The sequence below is a fragment of the Moschus berezovskii genome, chromosome 19 (genome assembly GCF_049115385.1).
Source record: "Moschus berezovskii isolate FMDL1 chromosome 19, NW_MosBer_1.0, whole genome shotgun sequence".
Classification (NCBI taxonomy): domain Eukaryota; kingdom Metazoa; phylum Chordata; class Mammalia; order Artiodactyla; family Moschidae; genus Moschus; species Moschus berezovskii.
In genome coordinates, this window is record NC_142478.1 from 12,131,217 (window position 1) to 12,153,059 (window position 21,843).

A 21,843-nucleotide genomic window follows, 5' to 3' on the forward strand; every position below is an offset into this window, starting at 1 on the left:
ACCTAACATGTAATAAATGCTTATGTTCTTAATTAATACCCATAATTCATGTTCTTCATGATAGTGTTTTAAAATATTCTTAACTAAAGCTTTCAACTATGGCTTTTTCTTATCCACAACTCTGTGGATGAAACACAAATAGAAGAACACGGCTCACTTGTACACTTGTTCAGAAATCAGTGACAGCAGGCATTTCTGGAGGTAGAGGAGAAGGCAAAACTGACAAGAGGAAGCTACGAGAAAGTCAGTGTTGGGGAAAACTGGGACCCGCTGAATGTTGAGTCACCTGAGCAGGGCATGTAGTGGAGTTTGCATGGAAGAGTCAACAATTACAAACAGACGGGACCAACCACCTCAGAAAAGAACCCCAACAAACAGCATAGTTCACAACCTAATAATTACAGGTAAAAGCAACCTGAGATGGTTTTTGGTGTTCAGAGAAACAAAGACAAGACAGTTCAGTCAGTTCAGTTCAGTCGCTCAGTCGTGTCTGACTCCCCGCGACCCCATGAATCGCAGCACGCCAGGCCTCCCTGTCCATCACCAACTCCTGGAGTCCACCCAAACTCATGTCCATAGAGTCGGTGATGCCATCCAGCCATCTCATTCTCTGTCGTCCCCTTCTCCTCTCACCCCAATCCTTCCCAGCATCAGAGTCTTTTCCAGTGAGTCAACTCGTCTCATGAGGTGGCCAAAGTATTGGAACTTCAGCTTTAGCATCAGTCCTTCCAATGAACACCCAGGATCGATCTCCTTCAGAATGGACTGGTTGGATCTCCTTGCAGTATAAGGGACTCTCAAGAGTCTTCTCCAGCACCACAGTTCAAAAGCATCAATTCTTCGGCAATCAGCTTTCTTCACAGTCCAACTCTCACATCCATACATGACCACGGGAAAAACCATTGCCTTGACTAGACGGACCTTGGTTGGCCAAGTAATGTCTCTGCTTTTTAACATGCTATCTAGGTTGGTCATAACTTTCCTTCCAAGGAGTAAGTGTCTTTTGATTTCCTGGCTGCAATCAGCATCCTCAGTGATTTTGGAGCCCCAAAAAAATAAAGTCTGACACTGTTTCCACTCTTTTCCCATCTATTTCCCATGAAGTGATGGGACCAGATGCCATGATCTTTGTTTTCTGAACGTTGAGCTTCAAGTCAACCTTTTCACTCTCCTCTTTCACTTTCATCAAGAGGCTTTTGAGTTCCTCTTCACTTCCTGCCATAAGGGTGTTGTCATCTGCATATCTGAGGTTATTGATTTTTCTCCCAGCAATCTTGATTCCAGCTTGTGCTTCTTCCAGCCCAGCGTTCAGGTTTGAAAAGGAACCAAACGTAAATAATCAGTGAAATAAAAATCTTAATGGATGGATTAAAAACTAGTCTAGGTGCAAGTAGGGAAAGAATTGGGCTTCCCTGGTAACTCAGCTGGTAAAGAATCCACCTGCAATGCAGGAGACCCCAGTTCAATTCCTGGGTCAGGAAGATCTCTGGAGAAGGGACAGGCTACCCATTCCAGTATTCTTGCACTTCCCTAGTGGCTCAGATGGTAAAGAATCTGCCTGTAGTGCAGGAGACCTGGCTTCGATTCCTGGGTGGGGAAGATCCCCTGGAGGAGAGCATGGCTACCCACTCCAATATTCTTGCCTGGAGAATCCTCATGGACAGAGGAGCCTGGTCGGCTACAGTCCATGGAGTCACAAAGAATCGGACATGACTGAGCGACTAAGCACAGCACAGCAATGAAAGGGTGAAAGACAGACATGAGAAAGAAAATAATATACCTGGAATATCTAAAATAATGTATCTAAACTATACCTAGAATCCCTGGATTAAAGATCATTATGCAAGTTCAATACTTAGGAATGTAGCTGGATGCACATATACTAAAAATAAATCAAATGTGTGATAAATACTTCAGTCAGATTAACTGTTTTCTGTTGTTCAGTTACTCAGTTGTGTCTGACTCTTTGTGACCCCATGGGCTGCAGCACGCCAGGCTTCCCTGTCCTTCACTATCTCCCAGGGCTTGCTCAAACTCATGTCCATCAAGTCAGTGATGCCATCCGACCATCTCATCCTCTGTCATCCCTTTCTCCTCCTGCCTTCAATCTTTCCCAGCATCAAGGTCTTTTCTAATGAGTCTGCTTTTTGCATCAGGTGGACAAAGTATTGGAGCTTCAGCATCAGTCCTTCCAATGAACATTCAGGGTTGATTTCCTTTAAGATGACTGCTTTGATCTCCTTGCAGTCCCAGGGACTCTCAAGGGTCTTCTCCAACACCCGAATTCAAAAACATCAGTTCTTCAGTGCTCAATTGTTTTCTAATACCATGTAATATTATGTATTCCACACCTCTCAAGTTATTTATTGTATCTTAGAACTATACAAATTGATTTTTGTGACTAATATTTATGATATAGTTGTTCATGTTTTGTCTAATATTAAAAATCGTGGAGACTTCCCTGGCAGTCCGGTGGTCAAGATTCCACACTCCCAATGCAGGGGTCATAGGTTTGATCCACAGTTGGGGAACTAAGAGCTCACATGTCACACAGAACAGCCTAAAAATATTTTAAAATAACAATTTTTTTTTAAATGATGAACTTTCATAGTAGTAAATAACGTTTCCAGATTTTCTTCTGAAATAGGGAGGATACATAGTTAAGACAGATATTCCATTCAAAAATACCACACACCAAATACTTAGAAACAGTAGTTAGTCATACAAGTAATATATAACTTTGTGGTTTGTGGTTTAAATTGTGAATAAAGCATGATTACATAAATCCAAGCTTTCATACTGGAGCAGTTTTCAAACTGACATGTTAAGAGAATTTCCACATATCTTCTTAGACGTTGTTGTTCAGTTACTAAGTTGTGTCTGTCTCTTTGTGACCGCATGGACTGCAGCACACCAAGCTTCCCTGTCCTTCACTGTCTTCCAGAGTTTCTCAAACTCATGTTCATTGAGCCAGTGGTGCCATCCAACCATCTCATCCTCTGTCATCCCCTTCTCCTCCATAAATAACTCCTGGAAAAATGAGCTTTGACTATATGGACCTTCATCAGCAAAGTATTGTCTCTGCCTTTTAATACGCTGTCTAGGTTTGTCATAGCTTTTTTCCCCAAGGAGCATGTGTATTTTAATTTCATGGCTGCAGTCACCATCTGCAGTGACTTTGGAGCCCAAGAAAATAAAATCTGTCACTGCTTCCACTTTTTCCCCTTCTATTTGCCATGAAGCAATGGGACCAGTTGCCATCATCTTAGTTTTTTGAATGTTGAGTTCTAAGTCGGCTTTTTCACTCTCCTCTTTCACGATCATCAAAAGCTTCTTCAGTTCTTCTTCACTTTCTGCCATTAGAGTTACATCATCTGCATATCTGAAGTTATTGACGTTTCTCCCAACAATCTTGATTCCAGCTTGTGAGTCATCCACCCTGGCATTTCACATGATGTACTTTGCATGTAAGCTAAATAGCAGGTGACAATATACAGCCTTGAAGTATTCCTTCCCCAAATTTGAACCAGTCCATTGTTTCATGTTCAGTTCTACTGTTACTTCTTGATCTGTATACAGGTTTCTCAGGAGACAAGTAATGTGGTCTTGTATTCCCATATCTTCAAGTATTTTCCACAGTTTGTTGTGATCCATAAAGTCAAAGGCTTTAGTGTAGTTAATGAAGCAGATGTATTTTTGGAATTCCCTTGCTTTTTCTATGGTTCAGTAGATGTTGGCAATTTGATCTCTGGCTCCTCTGCTTTTTCTAAATCCAGTTTGTTTATCTGGAATTTCTCAGTTCAAGTACTGTTGAAGCCTAGCTTGAAGGATTTTGAGCATTACTTTGCTTTCATGCAAAACGAGCCCTATTGCATGGTAGTTTAAACACTATTTGGCATGGCCTTTTTTTGGGATTGGAATGAAAAATGACCTTTTCCAGGCCCGTGGCCACTGCTGAGTTTTCCAAATTTGCTGGCATATGGAGTGCTGAACTTTAACAGCATCATCTTTTAGGACTTATAATAGTTCAGCTGAATTCCATCACCTCCACTAACTTTGTTCTTAGTAATGCTTCCTAAGGCCCACTTGACTTCACACTTCAGGATGTCTGGCTCTAGGTGGATGATCACATCATTGTGGTTACCTGGGTCATGAAGATCTTTTTGTATAGTTCTTCTGTGTATTTTTGCCACCTCTTTCTAATCCTTTCTGCTTCTGTTAGGTCCACACCGTTTCTGTCCTTTATTGTGCCCATCATTGCATGGTGTGTTCCCTTTGTATCTCCATTTTTCTTGAAGAGATTGCTAGTCTTTCCCATCCTAATTTTCCCCCTCTGTTTCCTTGTACTGTTCACTTAAGAAGGCTTTCTCATTTCTCCTTGCTCTTCTCTGGAGCTCTGCATTCAGTTGTATATACCTTGCCTTTTCTCCTTTACCTTTTGCTTCTCTTCTTTTCTCAGCTATTTGTAAGACCTCCTCAGACAATCACCTTGCCTTCTTTCATTTGTTTTTCCTTGGGATGGTTTGGTCACCACCTCCTGTACGATGATATGAATCTCTGTCCATAGTCCTTCAGGCACTCTACCCTATCTAATCCCTTGAATCTGTTCATCGCTTCCACTATATAATCATAAAGGATTTGATTTAGGTCATACGTGAATTGTTTAGTAGTTTTCCCTACTTCCTACAACTTAAGTCTGAATTTTGCAATAAGGAGCTAATAATCTGAGCCACATCAGCTCCCAGACTTGTTTTTGCTGACTGTATAGAGCTGCTCCATCTTCAGCTGCAAAGAATATAATCAATATGATTTCAGTGTTGACCTTCTTTTGATGTTCATGTGTAGAGTCTTCTCTTTTGTTGAAAGGGGGTGTGTGCTGTGATTAGTGTGTTCTCTTGACAAAACTCTGTTGGCCTGTGTCCTGCTTCATTTTGTTCTCTAAGCTCAAACTTTCCTGTTTTTTGGAGTATCTCTTGACTTTCTACTTTGGCATTCCAGTCCACTATGATGAAAAGACATCTTTTTTGGTTTTAATTCTAGAAGGTCTTGTAGGTATTCACAGAAACATTAAGCTTCAGCTTCTTCAGCATTCACGGCTGGGGCATAGACTTGGATTACTGTGATATTGAATGGTTTGCCTTGGAAATGAACAGAGCTCATTCTGTCCTGTGATAGTAGTTCTAATGTGACAACTATGATTTCTTCACTGGTGAGCAGGAAGCAGGCAGTTGGAGAGCACTGATTTTGTCTTTCAGTCCATGAGGTGGAGGTTTTTCAATTTTCCGGTTCCTGGCCAAGGCTTCCCATCCCACCTGTGGGATGGGGGGGGCCACTTGTAGAACTAAAACATGCTTCCAGCAGATCCAGGAGAACCACACACTTCAGGAGCAGCTTGTCAGAACACCGAATGAACCAAAATGCCAACATGGCCAAGACAGGGACAGAAAGATCCACCTCAAGGGTAAAAATGAGGATGGGGTGATTCCAGTCCTTTTTCCAGGAATATCAGAAACACAGGTGGTGCAGTTTGTAAAGAATCCACCTGCCAATGCAGGAGATGTAGGTCCGATCCCTGGGCCAGCAAGGTCCCCTGGAGGAGGAAATGGCAACCCACTCCAGTATTCTTGACTGGAGAATCCCACAGACAAAGGAACCTGGTGGGCAAAAGTCCATGGAGTCACAAAGAGTCAGTCATGACTGAGCAACTCACACACACATATCAGAAACACCTTTCCTAGGAACATGAAGCTAAAACATAGGCATTTGATATCATCTAACAAAAATGCCATGGAAAAGAAATGCAAAAGAGCGAAATGGCTGTCTGAGGAGGCCTTACAAATAGCTGTGAAAAGAAGAGAGGCGAAAAGCAAAGGAGAAAAGGAAAGATATAAGCATCTGAATGCAGAGTTCCAAAGAATAGCAAGGAGAGATAAGAAAGCCTTCCTCAGTGATCAATGCAAAGAAATAGAGGAAAACAACAGAATAGGAAAAACAAGAGACCTCTTCAAGAAAATTAGAGATTCCAAGGAAACATTTCATGCAAAGATGGGCTCGATAAAGGACAGAAATGGTATGGACCTAAAAGAAGCAGAAGATATTGAGAAGAGGTGGCAAGAATACACAGAAGAACTGTACAAAAAAGATCTTCACGACCAAGATAGTCACGATAACGTGATCACTGACCTAGAGCCAGACATCTTAGAATGTGAAGTCAAGTGGGCCTTAGAAAGCATCACTACGAACAAAGCTAGTGGAGGTGATGGAATTCCAGTTGAGCTATTTCAAGTCTTGAAAGATGATGCTGTGAAAGTGCTGCACTCAATATGCCAGCAGATTTGGAAAACTCAGCAGTGGCCACAGGACTGGAAGAGGTCAGTCTTCATTCCAATCCCAAAGAAAGGCAATGCCAAAGAATGCTCAAACTACCACACAATTGCACTCATCTCACATGCTAGTAAAGTCATGCTCAAAATTCTCCAAGCCAGGCTTCAGCAATATGTGAACTGTGAACTCCCAGATGTTCAAGCAGGTTTTAGAAAAGGCAGAGGCACCAGAGATCAAATTGCCAACATCCGCTGGATCATGGAGAAAGCAAGAGAGTTTCAGAAAAACATCTATTTCTGCTTCATTGACTATGCCAAAGCCTTTGGCTGTGTGGATCACAATAAACTGCAGAAAATTCTGAAAGAGATGGGAATCCCAGACCACTTGACCTGCCTCTTGAGAAACCTGTATGCAGGTCAGGAAGCAAAAGTCAGAACTGTACATGGAACAACAGACTGGTTCCAAATAGGAAAAGGTGTACGTCAAGGTTGTATATTGTCACCTTGCTTATTTAACTTATATGCAGAGTACATTATGAGGAACGCTGGGCTGGAAGAAGCACAAGCTGGAATCAAGATTGCTGGGAGAAATATCAATAACCTCAGATATGCAGATGACACTAGCCTTATGGCAGAAAGTGAAGAGGAACTCAAAAGCCTCTTGATGAAAGTGAAAGAGGAGAGTGAAAAGGTTGGCTTGAAGCTCAACATTCAGAAAACTAAGATCATGGCATCTGGTCCCATCACTTCATGGGAAATAGAAAAACAGTGGAGACAGTGTCAGACTTTATTTTTTTGGGCTCCAAAATCACTGCGGATGCTGATTGCAGCCATGAAATTAAAAGACGCTTGCTCCTTGGAAGGAAAGTTATGACCAACCTTGATAGTATATTAAAAAGCAGAGACATTCCTTTGCCAACCAAGGTCCGTCTAGTCAAGGCAATGGTTTTTCCCGTGGTCATGTATGGAAGTGAGAGTTGGACTGTGAAGAAAGCTGATCGCCGAAGAATCAATGCTTTTGAATTGTGGTGTTGGAGAAGACTCTTGAGAGTCCCTTGTACTGCAAGGAGATCCAACCAGTCCATTCTAAAGAAGATCAATCCTGGGTGTTCATTGGAAAGACTGATGCTAAAGCTGAAAGTGCAATACCTTGGCCACCTCATGCGACGAGTTGACTCACTGGAAAAGATTCTGATGCTGGGAAAGGTTGGGGGCGGGAGGAGAAGGGGACGACAGATAGTGAGATGGCTGGATGGCATCACCGACTCTGTGGACTTGAGTTTGAGTGGGCTCCGGGAGTTGGTGGTGGACAGGGAGGCCTGGCGTGCTGTGATTCATGGGGTCACGGAGAGTCGGACACGACTGAGCGACTGAACTGAACTGAACTGAACAAAAATCCTGAAGGAAACACTGGGAAAGGCTCTCCAAGACCTAATAGGGTGAAATAGTAACAGTAACTCCTTGCATCTAGGTATAGGGTGATGACAGTTAGGATTTCACTTTACCTTCTTGTCTTCCCTGGGGTTGGTGGGGCTTGTTAGACATCACCATTTTACAGGGAAAGAAGCTGAGAAATCTCAGGTTAAGAGAGTTGCCTTAAGCTGCCCCATGGATGGATCTAACAGCTTCTTTTCATTTCACCATTAATGCCATTGTTTTGAAATAGCCCTCACCCTTAGGGAGGACTGGAAGCTGAGCAGAAAGCTCACCTTTGTAAGAGAGTTCTCAGCTAGAATTAACACATGTACACACTGCTGTATTGCACTACTGTGTTAAAAATAACCAACAAGGATACACTGTACAGCACAGGGAGCACCACTTGATATTCTGTAATAACCCGAGTGAGAAAGAATTTGAGAAAGGATAGATAGGTGTACATGTGTAGCTTAATCACTTTGATGTACACCTGAAACTAACAGGACATTGTTAATCAACTATTGTTCTCCAGTCCCTAAGTCTTGTCTGACTCTTTGTGGTCCCACGGACTGCAGCATGCCAGGCTTCCCAGGCCTCCACTATCTCCCAGAGTTTGCTCAAGTTCCTGTCCATTAAGTCAATGATGCTGTCTAACCATCCCATCCTCTGCCACCCTCTTCTCTATTTGCCTTGTCTTTCCTAGCATTCCAGCATATAGTTAGAGTAATCAACTATAATCCAGTATAGATTGGTCATAGCTTTTCTTCCAAGGAGCAAGCGTCTTTTAATTTCATGGCTGCAGTCACCATCTGCAGTGATTTTGGAGCCCAAAGAAATAAACTCTGTCACTGTTTCCATTGTTTCCCTACCTATTAGCCATGAAGTGATGGGACCAGATGCCATGATCTTAGTTTTCTGAATGCTGTATTTTGCCAACTTTTCCACTCTCCTCTTTCACATTCATCAAGAGGCTCTTTAGTTCTTCTTCACTTTCTGCCATAAGGGTGGTGTCATCTGCATATCTGAGGTTATTGGTATTTCTCCCAGCAATCTTGATTCCAGCTAGTGCTTCATCCAGCCCAGCATTTCTCATGATGTACTCTGCACATAAGTTAAATAAGCAGGGCAACAATATACAGCCTTGACGTACTCCTTTTCCTATTTGGAACCAGTCTGTTGTTCCATGTCCAGTTCTAACTGTTGCTTCCTGACCTGCATACAGGTTTCTCAGGAGGCAGGTCAGGTGGTCTGGTATTCCCATCTCTTTAAGAATGTTCCACAGTTTATTGTGATCCACACGGTCAAAGGCTTTGGCATACAGCCCCTTAAATTATTTATAACGCTCCTTCTGCTCTGGCCCCAGCGTATCTATCTAGTCTCACCCTCCATCGCTCTCCCTTATTCACTGTAATCCCATCCCACCAAGTCATTCTGCTCCTCCATCCCTCCGTGCTTGCTCATCCTCTGAACTATGGTCATATGGCTCCTGCTACTATAAACACCTGCCCTTCCCTTACCATTTATACCAGCCAACTCCTGTTCATACTTCAAATCCCTTAGCTGTCATTTTCTCCCCTAAACCTTATTTGCTCTGTAAGAAAGTACTCGGAGGGCAGGGTACAGGTCTGACTCATTTGCCATCAAATCCCTAGTGTCCTGCAGTGCCCATGAAATAAATACTTTTTCACATTGTTTCTAAACTTTTATTGGAATATAAAATAGCTACAAAATCATGTCCACATCATAAGTTAAAAGCTCAATAAATTACGGTAAATCAAATGCAGCACATCACGCAGATTAAGAAATAGAACATGATCCAGTGAAGCCCCCCATTGTGCATCTACTGGTCAATACATCCCAGTGGGTAATGATAATCCTGATTTATCACAGCATAGATTAGTTTTGTACTTGCTTTTACTTTACATAAATCATACAGTACATTTGCTTTTGGGTCTAATTCTTTTGTTCAGCATTATGTTAAGAAGAATCATCCATTTTGCTGCATGTGGTTGTAGATCATTCTCATCCCAGTAGGGCCTGCATCCAATAAATATTTATAAATGGAGATAATGCACAAAACAATGATCACTAAGATCCAGAAGAGGAAGTAAATCTCCACATATCATGAAATGAAAGAAGTGGAACAACTTTAGTCTTCAAACTGGGTCTCCGAAGATTCCAGGCAATATAGCATATGGCCCAATGATAGGTGTCCCAGCACTCCCCCGTGTCATAATAGCAAATGGAAACATCAGCAGCAATAGGAGCAATCCTTCCTTTTTTCTGCTGCTTTATTTTTAAGGTGTGTCACCTCATAATCAGAAGCGCAGAGCCGGGTGCAAAGGGCATCATTTGGATTATAGGCTGGTGCGTAGAACACAACCTTCCTGGAGGTTACAAGTAAGCAATACAGAAGTTAAATACGCAGTGACTTCCTGCTTTCCACGTTTTACGGTATGCTTTTTCATAGGCCAAGCGGTCTTGAATCCCATCTGTCGGGAATGAGGGATGTACAAAGCAAGTAAAGAAAGCAGCAAACTGGACAGTGGTGGAAGAAAGCACAATACTGGGAGAGAGGGGAGGAGTGAGAGGCTGGGGGGAGCCCAGAAGGACTGCCGTAGTTCTCAACTTCACGTGAGCATCCCCCAGAGAAACACTAGTGGCTGGGCTCCATCCCAAGCCAGCTATTCCAGGATCACTAGGGGTGCGGCTCTGGCAACAGCATTTTTTCAAGGTTTTCCAGGTGGTTCTCCCAGGCAACCTGGTTTGAGAACCACCGTTTTCACACAGGGGCCAGAGTGAGACAATAAACAGACACACCTGAAGTTGTTCTCAAACTTTATCAGGAGGGAAAGCCACCTGGAGAGCTTGTTGAAGTTGTGGGTTTTCTCAAACCCACCCCGCACCTCCCCCAGAAGATCAGCTTCAGTTGGTCTGGATGAATCGACGTTTATAACAAGCTCCCAGTGATCCTGAGACACCCTGGGGAAGAGATGGTGGCTGAGGAGCAGAAAAGGGGTGGAAGTCTAACCCTGAAGATGACCCTTCCTAACCTTGGTCCCAGAGTGAGCTCACTCAAACTCAGTCCCGAAAAAGGTAACAACTTTTTTTTTTCTTAAAATGAAATGTGGTATAGGATAGCAGAATATATAACTACTTCTTAAAATTTTGTTTGCCCTGAAATTTAAATCTTTCCAAAACTACTTGAATATTACTGCATGGCCACCAGGTAACCTCTTCACCTTACTTTACACAGAAACAAACCTACCATGATGGTCTGAAAAGGACACAGTATTTGAAAATGTATGGTTTTCTAAACTGGAGAGCTCTATCACACTGAGCGTGCTTTGATGATTATCAGACACTTAATAAGTATCCTTGAAAATTAACACCAGACAGCTTTTAAGAAAGCCAGTACCAATATATACGAAGTATTTGTCTGAATGACCTCTGAGATTTCTTTCATTATAAGAAATGAAGAATTCAAGTCGAGAATATCTGTTTTTATCCCCCTTAACACCTGCTAAATCATCATTGGTCATTACGTTATCCACTTCAACATTCAAACAGATTTCAGTGTAACAAAATACCATAGAAAACAATTGTTGCATGAGATATTATTCAGCAAAACATAAATGAAGGGTTCTTTGCTGAGCATGCTCAGAAAGTCCCAGCCATTTAATCAGGGCCGGATGATGAATCAGATTGCCCACAACTGTGTGACCTTCCACAAATAGCTCGGCCTTCCTGGACCATAGCTTCCTTGCTTATAAAATGAGCCTCTAATAATAGCTCCATTTGCTGAGCTCCTGTATGTTAGGATTTTCACGTGTACTTTTATACAAAGCTCTATGAGATATCATTCCCTTGTATGATAAGGAAATTTGAAAATTCAAGAGGTTAGGTAATTAACCCAAGGTTAAGCTCCAAAATAGCAGAACATGAAGCCAGTTTTACTATCATTGAGGCGTCTGGAGTCGAGGGCCCATGCCTTGCTCATCATTGTGTCCCTTGGTTTTAGCACAGTGCCTGGCACATGACAGAAGTTCAGTAGACATTTCTTAAGCTCCTGAATTAACATGGCCCTCTTAAAAAGTCCCCCTAATTATTGTATAATATATGCAACAAAAAGTGGGTGCTGGGATTAACATCCTAAAATAAATTCTATGACCCCAGATAAGAAACGTTTGAAAAACTCAGAATTTTGTCTCCAGGGAGTTGAGAGGAAGGGGCCACAGGGTTGCTGGGTGGCAGTTTGCTATGGTAACCAGAAAACAGGATAGGGTAAATGTCCTGGTGTACTCCCAACCTTCTTAGTTTGGGATTTTTAAAACCAGTTGGCTAATCTCAGTCTTCTCATCTGTGTGAGCCAATGTGAATCTAGTGATCCCTGTGTTTCATTCAAATGCAAACTTCCAGCATACACACTTTTTTAAATAAAAAGGCAGTATACCACACCAATTTAAATGTCACCCAACATTCACTCGTCTAGGGGAAAATCCAACTCTAATTTGCAAAGGGCTATCTGTAAATAGGGTCACTCAGATCTTTTGTAGATTGTGTTTATCCAAGGATCTACAGTCCATCACTCAATTTTGTTGCTGTTCCGTTGATGAGTCATGTAGATAGCCTCTTTTTCAGATGACAAGGAAGGGCAAATCCACTGTTATATTCAAAGTGAACAAAGTACTTCAATTTCAATCAGTGGTCCTTGAATCTTCTCTTACCAAGATTAGCCTACAAAGCATTAAAAAAAAAAAACTATAGAAAATTCTATGCAAATGTGTTGTTAGACAGACAGCATGTTCAGGACATGGTAAGGGCCAGCGAGTCAAAAATTATTCTAGTTTTAGAACCTTCAGGTCAGTTCAGTCGCTCAGTTGTGTCCGACTCTCCGCGACCCCATGAATCACAGCATGCCAGGCCTCCCTGTCCATCACCAACTCCCGGAGTTCACTCCAACTCATGTCCATCAAGTCGGTGATGCCATCCAGCCATCTCATTCTCTGTCGTCCCCTTCTCTGCCTGCCCCCAATCCTTCCCAGCATCAGAGTCTTTTCCAGTGAGTCAACTCGTCGCATGAGGTGGCCAAAGTATTGGAGTTTCAGCTTCAACATCAGTCCTTCCAGTGAACACCCAGGACTGATCTCCTTTAGAATGGACTGGTTGCATCTCCTAACAATTACGGATTATGGGATGGCTGTACGATAACTCTTAGCCCAGCCAGATAAATGGAAATGGAATCTGGAGAGATGCATCCAGATCACCCAGGAGAGGGAATAGTAGATCTAGCTTAGGTCAGAGGTAACACCTTTGCAATATGATTTCATGAGGTACCAATTACTATGTCTCTGTCATCTGTGCTGACAGCCTATTCTTTTTCATTCCATTTCTCTCTTACCCATTTAATCTGCATTGTATTTTTACTGTGTGCATGAGGTGATGAAGATTGAATAAGCAGTAGAAAAAGGGTCTTAACTTTCGAGGGAGGGAAACACACAAACAAAGGCTCAAGTGCCACCAGTGACTACTAGTACCAAACACTCAGACGCTGGACACAAACAGACCTGAGTTTTAATGCCAGGTCGACTGACCAGCTGCGTAAACCCAAATAGGTTATTTCACCTTTCTGAGTTTAGGTTCCTCATCTGCAGTCAACCAGTAAATAACGGTGATGATAATGATATTTACTTCATAAACCTATAATTACTTAAGTAACATGTGTATAAAAGGTCATGGACTCAATTATATATCTGAACCTCCAAAAATAAGAGCTGCTCAGGGTATGCAGAGATGAGGGAGTAATTAATTTCAATCAGGGTCATGGTACGGGTTTCCTAGATGTTTCACAGACTCACTGCCCTTGATCCCAAAGAAGAGTCCTTTCTTCTTGAAACTCACTTGGTTTTGCTGGTTGTATAGCCTGATCCAGTGTTCATCTCAAGATCTGTTACAAAGGCCTCTGATTCTTTGCTGACTCCTTTTCCTTTCTCTCCCCGAGTTGTAGTCCTTGTGTCCTGGATCTTCCATTTGACCAGATTCCCTCTTAGGGATCAACTGCTACATCTGTGCCTCTGACCCATTCATCCCCACCTTCAGAGCTGAGTGGACCTCCAAACTGGAAGGCAGAGCACACACCAAAAAGAGCCAGATAGGGCAGGGCTACAACATTCACCAGAGAACACAGAGCTGAAGACCAGAGGGCAACCTCTGAGCTCATTGCAGACACAAGCCCTCTTTGCAAAGGTCCACCTCTCCTGGCAACTTCTCTGGGTTGAGGGAAACGCTGCTGTGCAAACTTCCTAAAGTACTGCTCTTATTAGTTTTCCTTCCTTCCTTCAAGGTCTCCCTATTACATCGCTCTTCAAACATAAGCTTCTTGGCAAGGACTCCTTCTCTGCACTCATCAGTACACTGACCACCTATCCCCAATGCTACTCTCATCAAGCCATTTCTTTGCTGACAAATTTGGTAGCCTGTTTATTTCAAAGTAATCATAGATGCAAAAGTGCCTAGTGTTCTACCACACACCTAGACTGTTCACTAACAACTCATCTTTTTAGAGATGTGAGGAACAGTTTTGTGGGCTGGTTGATCATGCACACGCATGTGGGTCTGGTTTTGCCATTTCCGTGTGGTGGCTCCACATGCTTGATGTTCCCTTTCCGTGGCTACCCCTAGAGACGGACTGCTCTCTGCTATCCCCTTGACAGCAAAGACTTCTGACTTGCCTCTGCATACAACCCAAACTTTCTAGATACAGGCTGGAACGGTCAGAGCCAGAGGGGAAAACAACTGTAGCTCTATTGCAGGTCCAGATGCAAGATATTTATAGTGTGATATACTACCTTAATGGAAACTTGTAAGAAGAACAAGCAGTGTTCTAAACAGACACTTGCTTTTTTTCTGAAGAACAGAGAGTATGTTTTTTATTGCTCAGTTAAATCTGAACCTCTCTGTTGGAAAGACAATGAGATTTATGCTTCCCTAAGAGTTAAAGCTTCTCAGACTGCACATCTGAAGACTCAGCTGACATTCACAGAGAGGGAGAACTCAAGCTCTCACCCATTCAACAAATATTTCTTGAGATCATGTTATGGTCACAGCCCTGCGCTAGATTCTTTTAGGGGCAAAAAACCCCTCAAGAGACCTCTAATCTATTAAAGTACACTAGATAACTATGCAAATTATGCAAAGATGCACATTCTGGTAAGACACAAAGAGAAAAATATATGTGTTATAAATGATTGAGGAAATCAGGAGGTTGAATGTGTTTGGAGAGATCCCAGTATATTTACAAGTATTCTGTTTGAACTGGAACTGTAGGTACAATTTTTGACAGGAAGAGGTGAAGAGGGGATTTTATAGGTTGAATGATATGAGCAGAGTATGACATGAGGTTCTGCAGAAGACAGTGAACAGCCTAGTTTGACTATACGTACAATAGGTTTGCAGAAGTAAAATATGACAGGGTTGGAGACAGAAGCAAAAGTCTGGACACGAATGGCCTTAATTTTCAAGCTAAGGCATTTGGTTTTAGTTTAAAAGTAAGTTTGAATCCACGGAAGGATTTTTGAAAACCAAGATCTACACTGTACTTTATGTGGCTAAATTCCCAGATGATCTTAAAGGCTTTGCCCATGAGTTGGTCAAGGTCCTCCTCAGGTTTTTCTTGTTGGAGTTATTGGCATAGTAACCAGTCTTCCATCCAAAACTAATTACCTGGGGGTATTCATGAGTAAGTATGTTGTTATTGTGTGATATCTATATTGTCTGACCTACTAAATTCTGTTCTGATTATGTCATTACCTAATTTTCCCTCCTGCTGTATGGCAATACAATATTACAATATCATATTTTAGATGGCAGAGGCCTTATCTCACTGGTCTGTCCATCCCCTCTGATTAGCATAATGTTGACCTGTAGTAGATTTGTCATGACCTTGTATTGTAGTCGTGGAGTAAATGAATGAGAACATGCAGGCAGAAATGTCACTTGGAGGATTACTGGTGTGAACCAAGTGACAGGGAGGCTAGAACTGAGGTTGGCGTATTGGAAATGAACATGAGAGATGTAGCAAAAATAGGTTAAGCCCTCGAACATTTTCCAAAACTATAATGGAGAAGTACAATCTTGTTCCTCTTTTGTGAGTTATACACTGCCTTAGTAAATAATGATTTGGGCTCACTGGTCTACATATCTAACAAAGAAAGCATGGATCAGGATAGTTCTCACAGAAAATATAGGAAATATGTCTTGTTCTCCTGCCTTGGATGTGGATGTGTAGGTGCACACTACAACACACAAGCAAATGTACACACACACAGACACAACCATCCTTGACTTCTGGATTTTACTACCAATTAAGAAACGAAACACAAGACTAACTGTGACCAAACAAGCAATGAGACCCAAAAGAAGCAAACTCGTAACAGGTGTTTCAAAACATATAAGTCCTTAAGAGATAGTAATAATTAACAAAGCATCTCACCAACAGTCATGACATAGCCACTGAGCTAAATTTTTTATGCAAGAGAAGAAAAAAGATTAACATTGATAGCCAAACAAAAAAACAAAAAATGTGGTTAAAATGGCTAAAATTTGAAACCCTGAAAAGTTGGCAAGGATGCGGAGCAAAAGGAACTCTCATTCATTGCTGGTGGGAATACGAAATGGCATACCAACTTTGGAAGATTGCCTGACAATTTCTTACCAAACTAAACACACTCTTACCATATCACCCAGCAATTACTCAGGTGAGTCAAAAATTTACATGTCCACAAAAGTCTGTACACAAATGTTTATAGCACTTTTATTCATAAGTGCCAAACTCAAAAGCAACCAAGATATCCTTCAATATGCAAATGGATAAACAAGCTGTAGTATATCCGTATAATGGAGCATTGTTGTTGTTGTTTAGTTCCAAAGACATGTTCAACTCTTTGTTTCCCCGTGGACTGTAGCCCACCAGGGTCCTCTGTCCATGGGATTTTCCAGGCAAGATTACTGCAGTGGGCTGCCATTTCTTCCTCCAAGGGGTCTTCCCAACCCGGAGATCAAACCCATGTCTCCTGCACTGGCAGGTATATTCTGTGCCACTCACTGGGCCACCAGGGAAGTCCATGAGGAGCTCTGTTGTTGTTCAGTCACTCAACCGTGTCTGACTCTTTGTGACTCCATGGACTGCAGCATGCCAGGCTTCCTTGTCCTTCACCATCTCCTGGAAATTGCTCAGACTTGTGTCCATCATGTCGGTAATGCCATCCAACCATCTCGTTCTCTGTCATCCCCTTCTCTACCCGCCTTCAATCATTCCTAGCATCAGTGTCTTTTCCAATGAGTCTGTTCTTCACATCAGGTAGCCAGAGTATTTGAGCTTCAGCATCAGTCCTTCCAATGAATATTTAGGACTGATTTCCTTTAGGATTGCCTGATTTGATCTCCTTGCAGTCCAAGGGATTCTCAAGAGTCTTCTCTAACACCAGCATTCAAAGCATCAATCCTTTGGTGCTCAGCTTTCTTGATAGTCCAACTCTCATATCCATGACTACTGGAAAAACCATAGCTTTGACTAGACAGACCTTTGTTGGCAACGTAATATCTCTGTTTTTAACATGCTGTCTAAGTTGGTCATAGCTTTTCTTCCAAGGAGCAAGTATTTTTTAAAATTTCATGGCTGCAGTCACCATCTGCAGTGATTTTAGAGCCCCCAAAATAAAGTCTGTCATTGTTTCCATTGATCCCCATCTATTTGCCATGAAGTGATGGGACCGGATGCCATGATCTTTATTTTTTTAATGTTGCGTTTTAAGCCAGCTTTTTCACTCTCCTTTTTCACCTTCATCAAGAGGTTCTTTAGTTCCTCTTCATTTTCTTCCATAAGGGTGGTGTCATCTGCATATCTGAGGTTATTGATGTTTCTGCTGACAATCTTGATTCCAACTTGTGCTTCATCCAGCCTGGCATTTTGCATGTTGTACTGTGCATAAAAGTTAAATAATCAGGGTGACAGTATAGAGTTTTGATGTACTCCTTTCCCAGTTTTGAACCAGTAATCCATTGTTCCATGTCCAGTACTAACTATTGCTTCTTGACCTTCATAGAGGGTTCTCTGGAGGCAGGTAAGGTGGTCTGAATGGAGCTTTATTCAGCAATAAAAAAAGTAGCTAACAAGCCACAAAAATATAGGGAAGAAACTTAATGTACATTTACTAAGTAAAAAGAAACCAGTCTGAAAAGGCTGTATATTCCAACTGTATGACATTCTGAAAAGGTGAACTATAGAGATAGTAAAAAGCCAGGAGTTACCAGTAGGAGGGAGAAGGAAGAAAGAAGTGAAGGATAAATAGGTGGAACACATAAGATTCCTCAATGATACTATATTGGTAGATATATATCACTATATATTTATCGAAGCATATAGAATGCATAATATGAAGAGTGAGCCCGAAAGTAAGCTATGGACTTAGTTAATAATAATATACAATGTCTGTTCATCAGTCTTATCAAATGTGATTTCTCAGGTGACTGTGATGTAAAGAATCCACCTGAGAGTGCAGAGGATGTGGGAGATGCAGGGTCAGTCCCTGAGTTGGGAAGATCCCCTGGAGGAGGGCATGCAACCCATTCCGGTATTCTTGCCTGGAGAACCCCATGAACAGAGGACCCTGGAGGGTTGTCCATGGGGTTGAAAAGAGTTGGGCACAACTTAACAACTGAGCAGCCATGCTCGCAGTCATCATGTGTACGACACTAACACAAACTACTAACACTGGAGAATTGGTACCTGAGAGTGGGAGGGGATAGAGAAGAAAACATAAACCACTGTTAATTATTTAAACCAGAGGGGAGTTAATAACAAGGACGAGGTGAAGTGGGAGATGAGAATCAGAGAGGGTGCAGACAGTGAGAGCAACTCGATTTGCAATGGCAGGAAACATCTACCCTTGAGCTGAAAAGAGCCATAAAGAGCCAGGGGCTGGCGCAGAGAGGAAGCTGGAACCACTATGGCCCATAGAAGCTGGGGACACAGAGAAGGTGCTAACACCAAAAATATGATGCTGAAGTAGGAAAAGGCGGAAGGACGACCCATGCATCTCCCTTCCACCTACCCTGGTTTAGCAGCTAACCCTAACTACCGTAGGAAGCAGGCAACGGGACCACAGGGATCAGAGCAAGAGAATGGAACAAAGATGGGGGCAGTCTGGCCCAGATCAGCACAGCATCAGAAAGTAATATAGTAATGATAGAACGAGGATGCTAGTGAAGTGAATTAATGTGGTTTTTAAGATGCTTTAACTATGGAAGTACATTAGGGGGAAAAAAAGACGTATAGTAGACATTACAACCAAAATTCAGAAAGTAGCATTGGTATTTACCAGAAACATCATTTCTGCCCAGTTTCCATGCCTCTTGAATTCTCTGTTCCCCACCAATTTCCAGCACTGAGATTACATAACACCTGAGCCCATCTGGTTCTCTCTTCTGGGAATTAACAACCAGAGACACTAGCTGAAGACATTACATCCATAGTGACAAGAAGAGGGAAAAAGAGGAAAAATCTAACTTTCTAGTTTGCAGTGAAAAGACGTGAGACAACCCCTTTATTCATGCTGGCTTGAGTGAGCTTGTTTTTGCTAACAGAATCCCTAAGATAGTCAGCTATAAAAAGTCATAATTCAGGATTTCAGATTGAAACTTTCTGCTCTAACTCCTGTGATAACATGTACAAGATACATGAATGGCACATTTTGTCATCATTTAAGTATTCATTGTGTGTGTGTGCTCATTCACTTGGTCATAATATTGATTAGGCCCAAAGAACTCTGCAGAGGACCCATGGTACGATACATATCTGTACCATATTTACAAGAGTGGAGTAATCAAAACAATGAGCTCAGAAGAATACAATGAGGTAAAAAGTTAAGGTTACCAGCTGTCACACAACCAAAGGAAAACATTTTCTATGCCAGCTGTTAAGAGAAAACACAGGTGCAAGGAAGATGTCCAGGCTGTAGGAGGAAACACAGAAGATATTCAAAGGCAATTATAAAAAATCTACTGAAAACCCTACATCAGAATATGCCAGAGATAGAAAGGGTTATTGATTTATCATAAATTCTTTCAAGAGCAACTTTTTAATACTCCACACTTTTCTATTCTACGTCCTTTGAAATAGCTTTCCCCTTCATCTATAAAGAAATTCTGGAGTTGAGGAGAAATAACTGAGCCCTCAGCATTCATCACATTGTGTCAGGGGGAAACTGTAGAGAAATACATGTTTGCATGTGTATAAAGCAGTGAGGGCTCAGGAAGGCATATTGACTAAATTCCTGATAGCATTTCCATTTGATTCTATGTAGAAATATAATATGGCCCAACTTATTTGCATGTTTTTATTATTAAATTCTCCATAACTCTAAAACTATAAGAAAGCCTATATTTTATAAAGATTCCATCAAAAGGAAATTATCATTGGAAAGAGAAACTTGGTGTGATGATGTGATGAAAGTTCAGATTTCTCTTGCTGCAAATGGTCTCCTGTATATATTGCAGCAAGATATGCTGTATCTTGCTTCAGAAAGACCCACATTGAAAATATCAATCATCCCAATTCTACTGTTCACTGGGTCTGAGATGAGCCTGGGTCAGAAGCAAAGGCTAAGCAACCTTCCGGTTCTAGGCTAATGAATTGTTGTTTTCCTGGTTATAGGCTAATGAATTGTTGTTTAGTTGCTAAGTCATGTCTGACTCTGTGCGACCCCATGGACTGTAGCCCCCTAGGCTCCTCTTTCCATGGGATTTTCCAGGCAAGAATACAGGAATGAGTTGCTGTTTTCTTCTCCAGGAGATCTTCTTGACCCAGGGATCGAACCTGAGTCTCCTGCATTGGCAAGTGGATTCTTTATCACTGAGCCACCAGGGAAGTGCAGGCTAATGGATCAGTTCAGTTCAGTCACTCAGTCGTGTCTGACTCTCTGCAACCCCATGAACCTCAGCACGCCAGGCCTCCCTGTCCATCACCAACTCCTGGAGTTCACTCAAACTCATGTCCATCGAATCGGTGATGCCATCCAGCCATCTCATTCTCTGTCGTCCCCTTCTCCTCCTGCCCCCAATCCCTCCCAGCATCAGTCTTTTCCAATGAGTCAACTCATCACATGAGGTGGCCAAAGTATTGGAGTTTCAGCTTTAGCATCAGTCCTTCCAATGAACACCCAGGACTGATCTCCTTTAGAATGGACTGGTTGGATCTCCTTGCAGTCCAAGGGACTCTCAAGAGTCTTCTCCAGCACCACAGTTCAAAAGCATCAATTCTTCGGTGATCAGCTTTCTTCACAGTCCAACTCTCATAGTGACTGTTAAACCAGGAAATTCTACAGAATCATAAGAAATACAAGCTGCTGCAAAAATTGAAGACTATGAGACAAACAATAGCCTCACCCTCTTATATGGATGTTTTGAAGTAATTTATCCCCTCCAGAGTTCTGTTTACACACTGCAAAGGCTTACACTTGGGTTGAAGGACCTAGAGGTGATCTGGTTGTTTTTAATTTTTTGGACATGGGGCATGTGGGATATTAGTTCCCAGACCAGGAATTGAAGCTATACCACTTGCAGTGGAAGCATGGTCTTAACTATTGGACCACCAGGGAAGTCCCTGGTTTCTTATATTATAGATGTGGGAATACAGTTCTGAAGACTTTTGAAATGAACAAGTGTTTTAGTGTCAAACTTAACATATATCCAGAGCTGAACTCCTTCGAATGTGCACAAGTGTGTTTTCATCCAAAAAAAGGAATGCTGTTTATATGCAGTGAAAATTAGCCAGAGACCCTCTGCTGCTGCTGCTAAGTCACTTTAGTCATGTCCGACTATGTGCGACCCCATAGATGGAAGCCCACCAGACTCCCCCATCCCTGGGATTCTCCGGGAAAGAACACTGGGGTGGGTTGCCATTTCCTTCTCCAATGTGTGAAAGTAAAAAGTGAAAGTGAAGCCACTCAGTCGTGTCCGACACTTAGTGACCCCACGGACTGCAGCCTACCAGGCTCCTCCATCCATGGGATTTTCTAGGCAGTAGTACTGGAGTGGCTTGCCATTG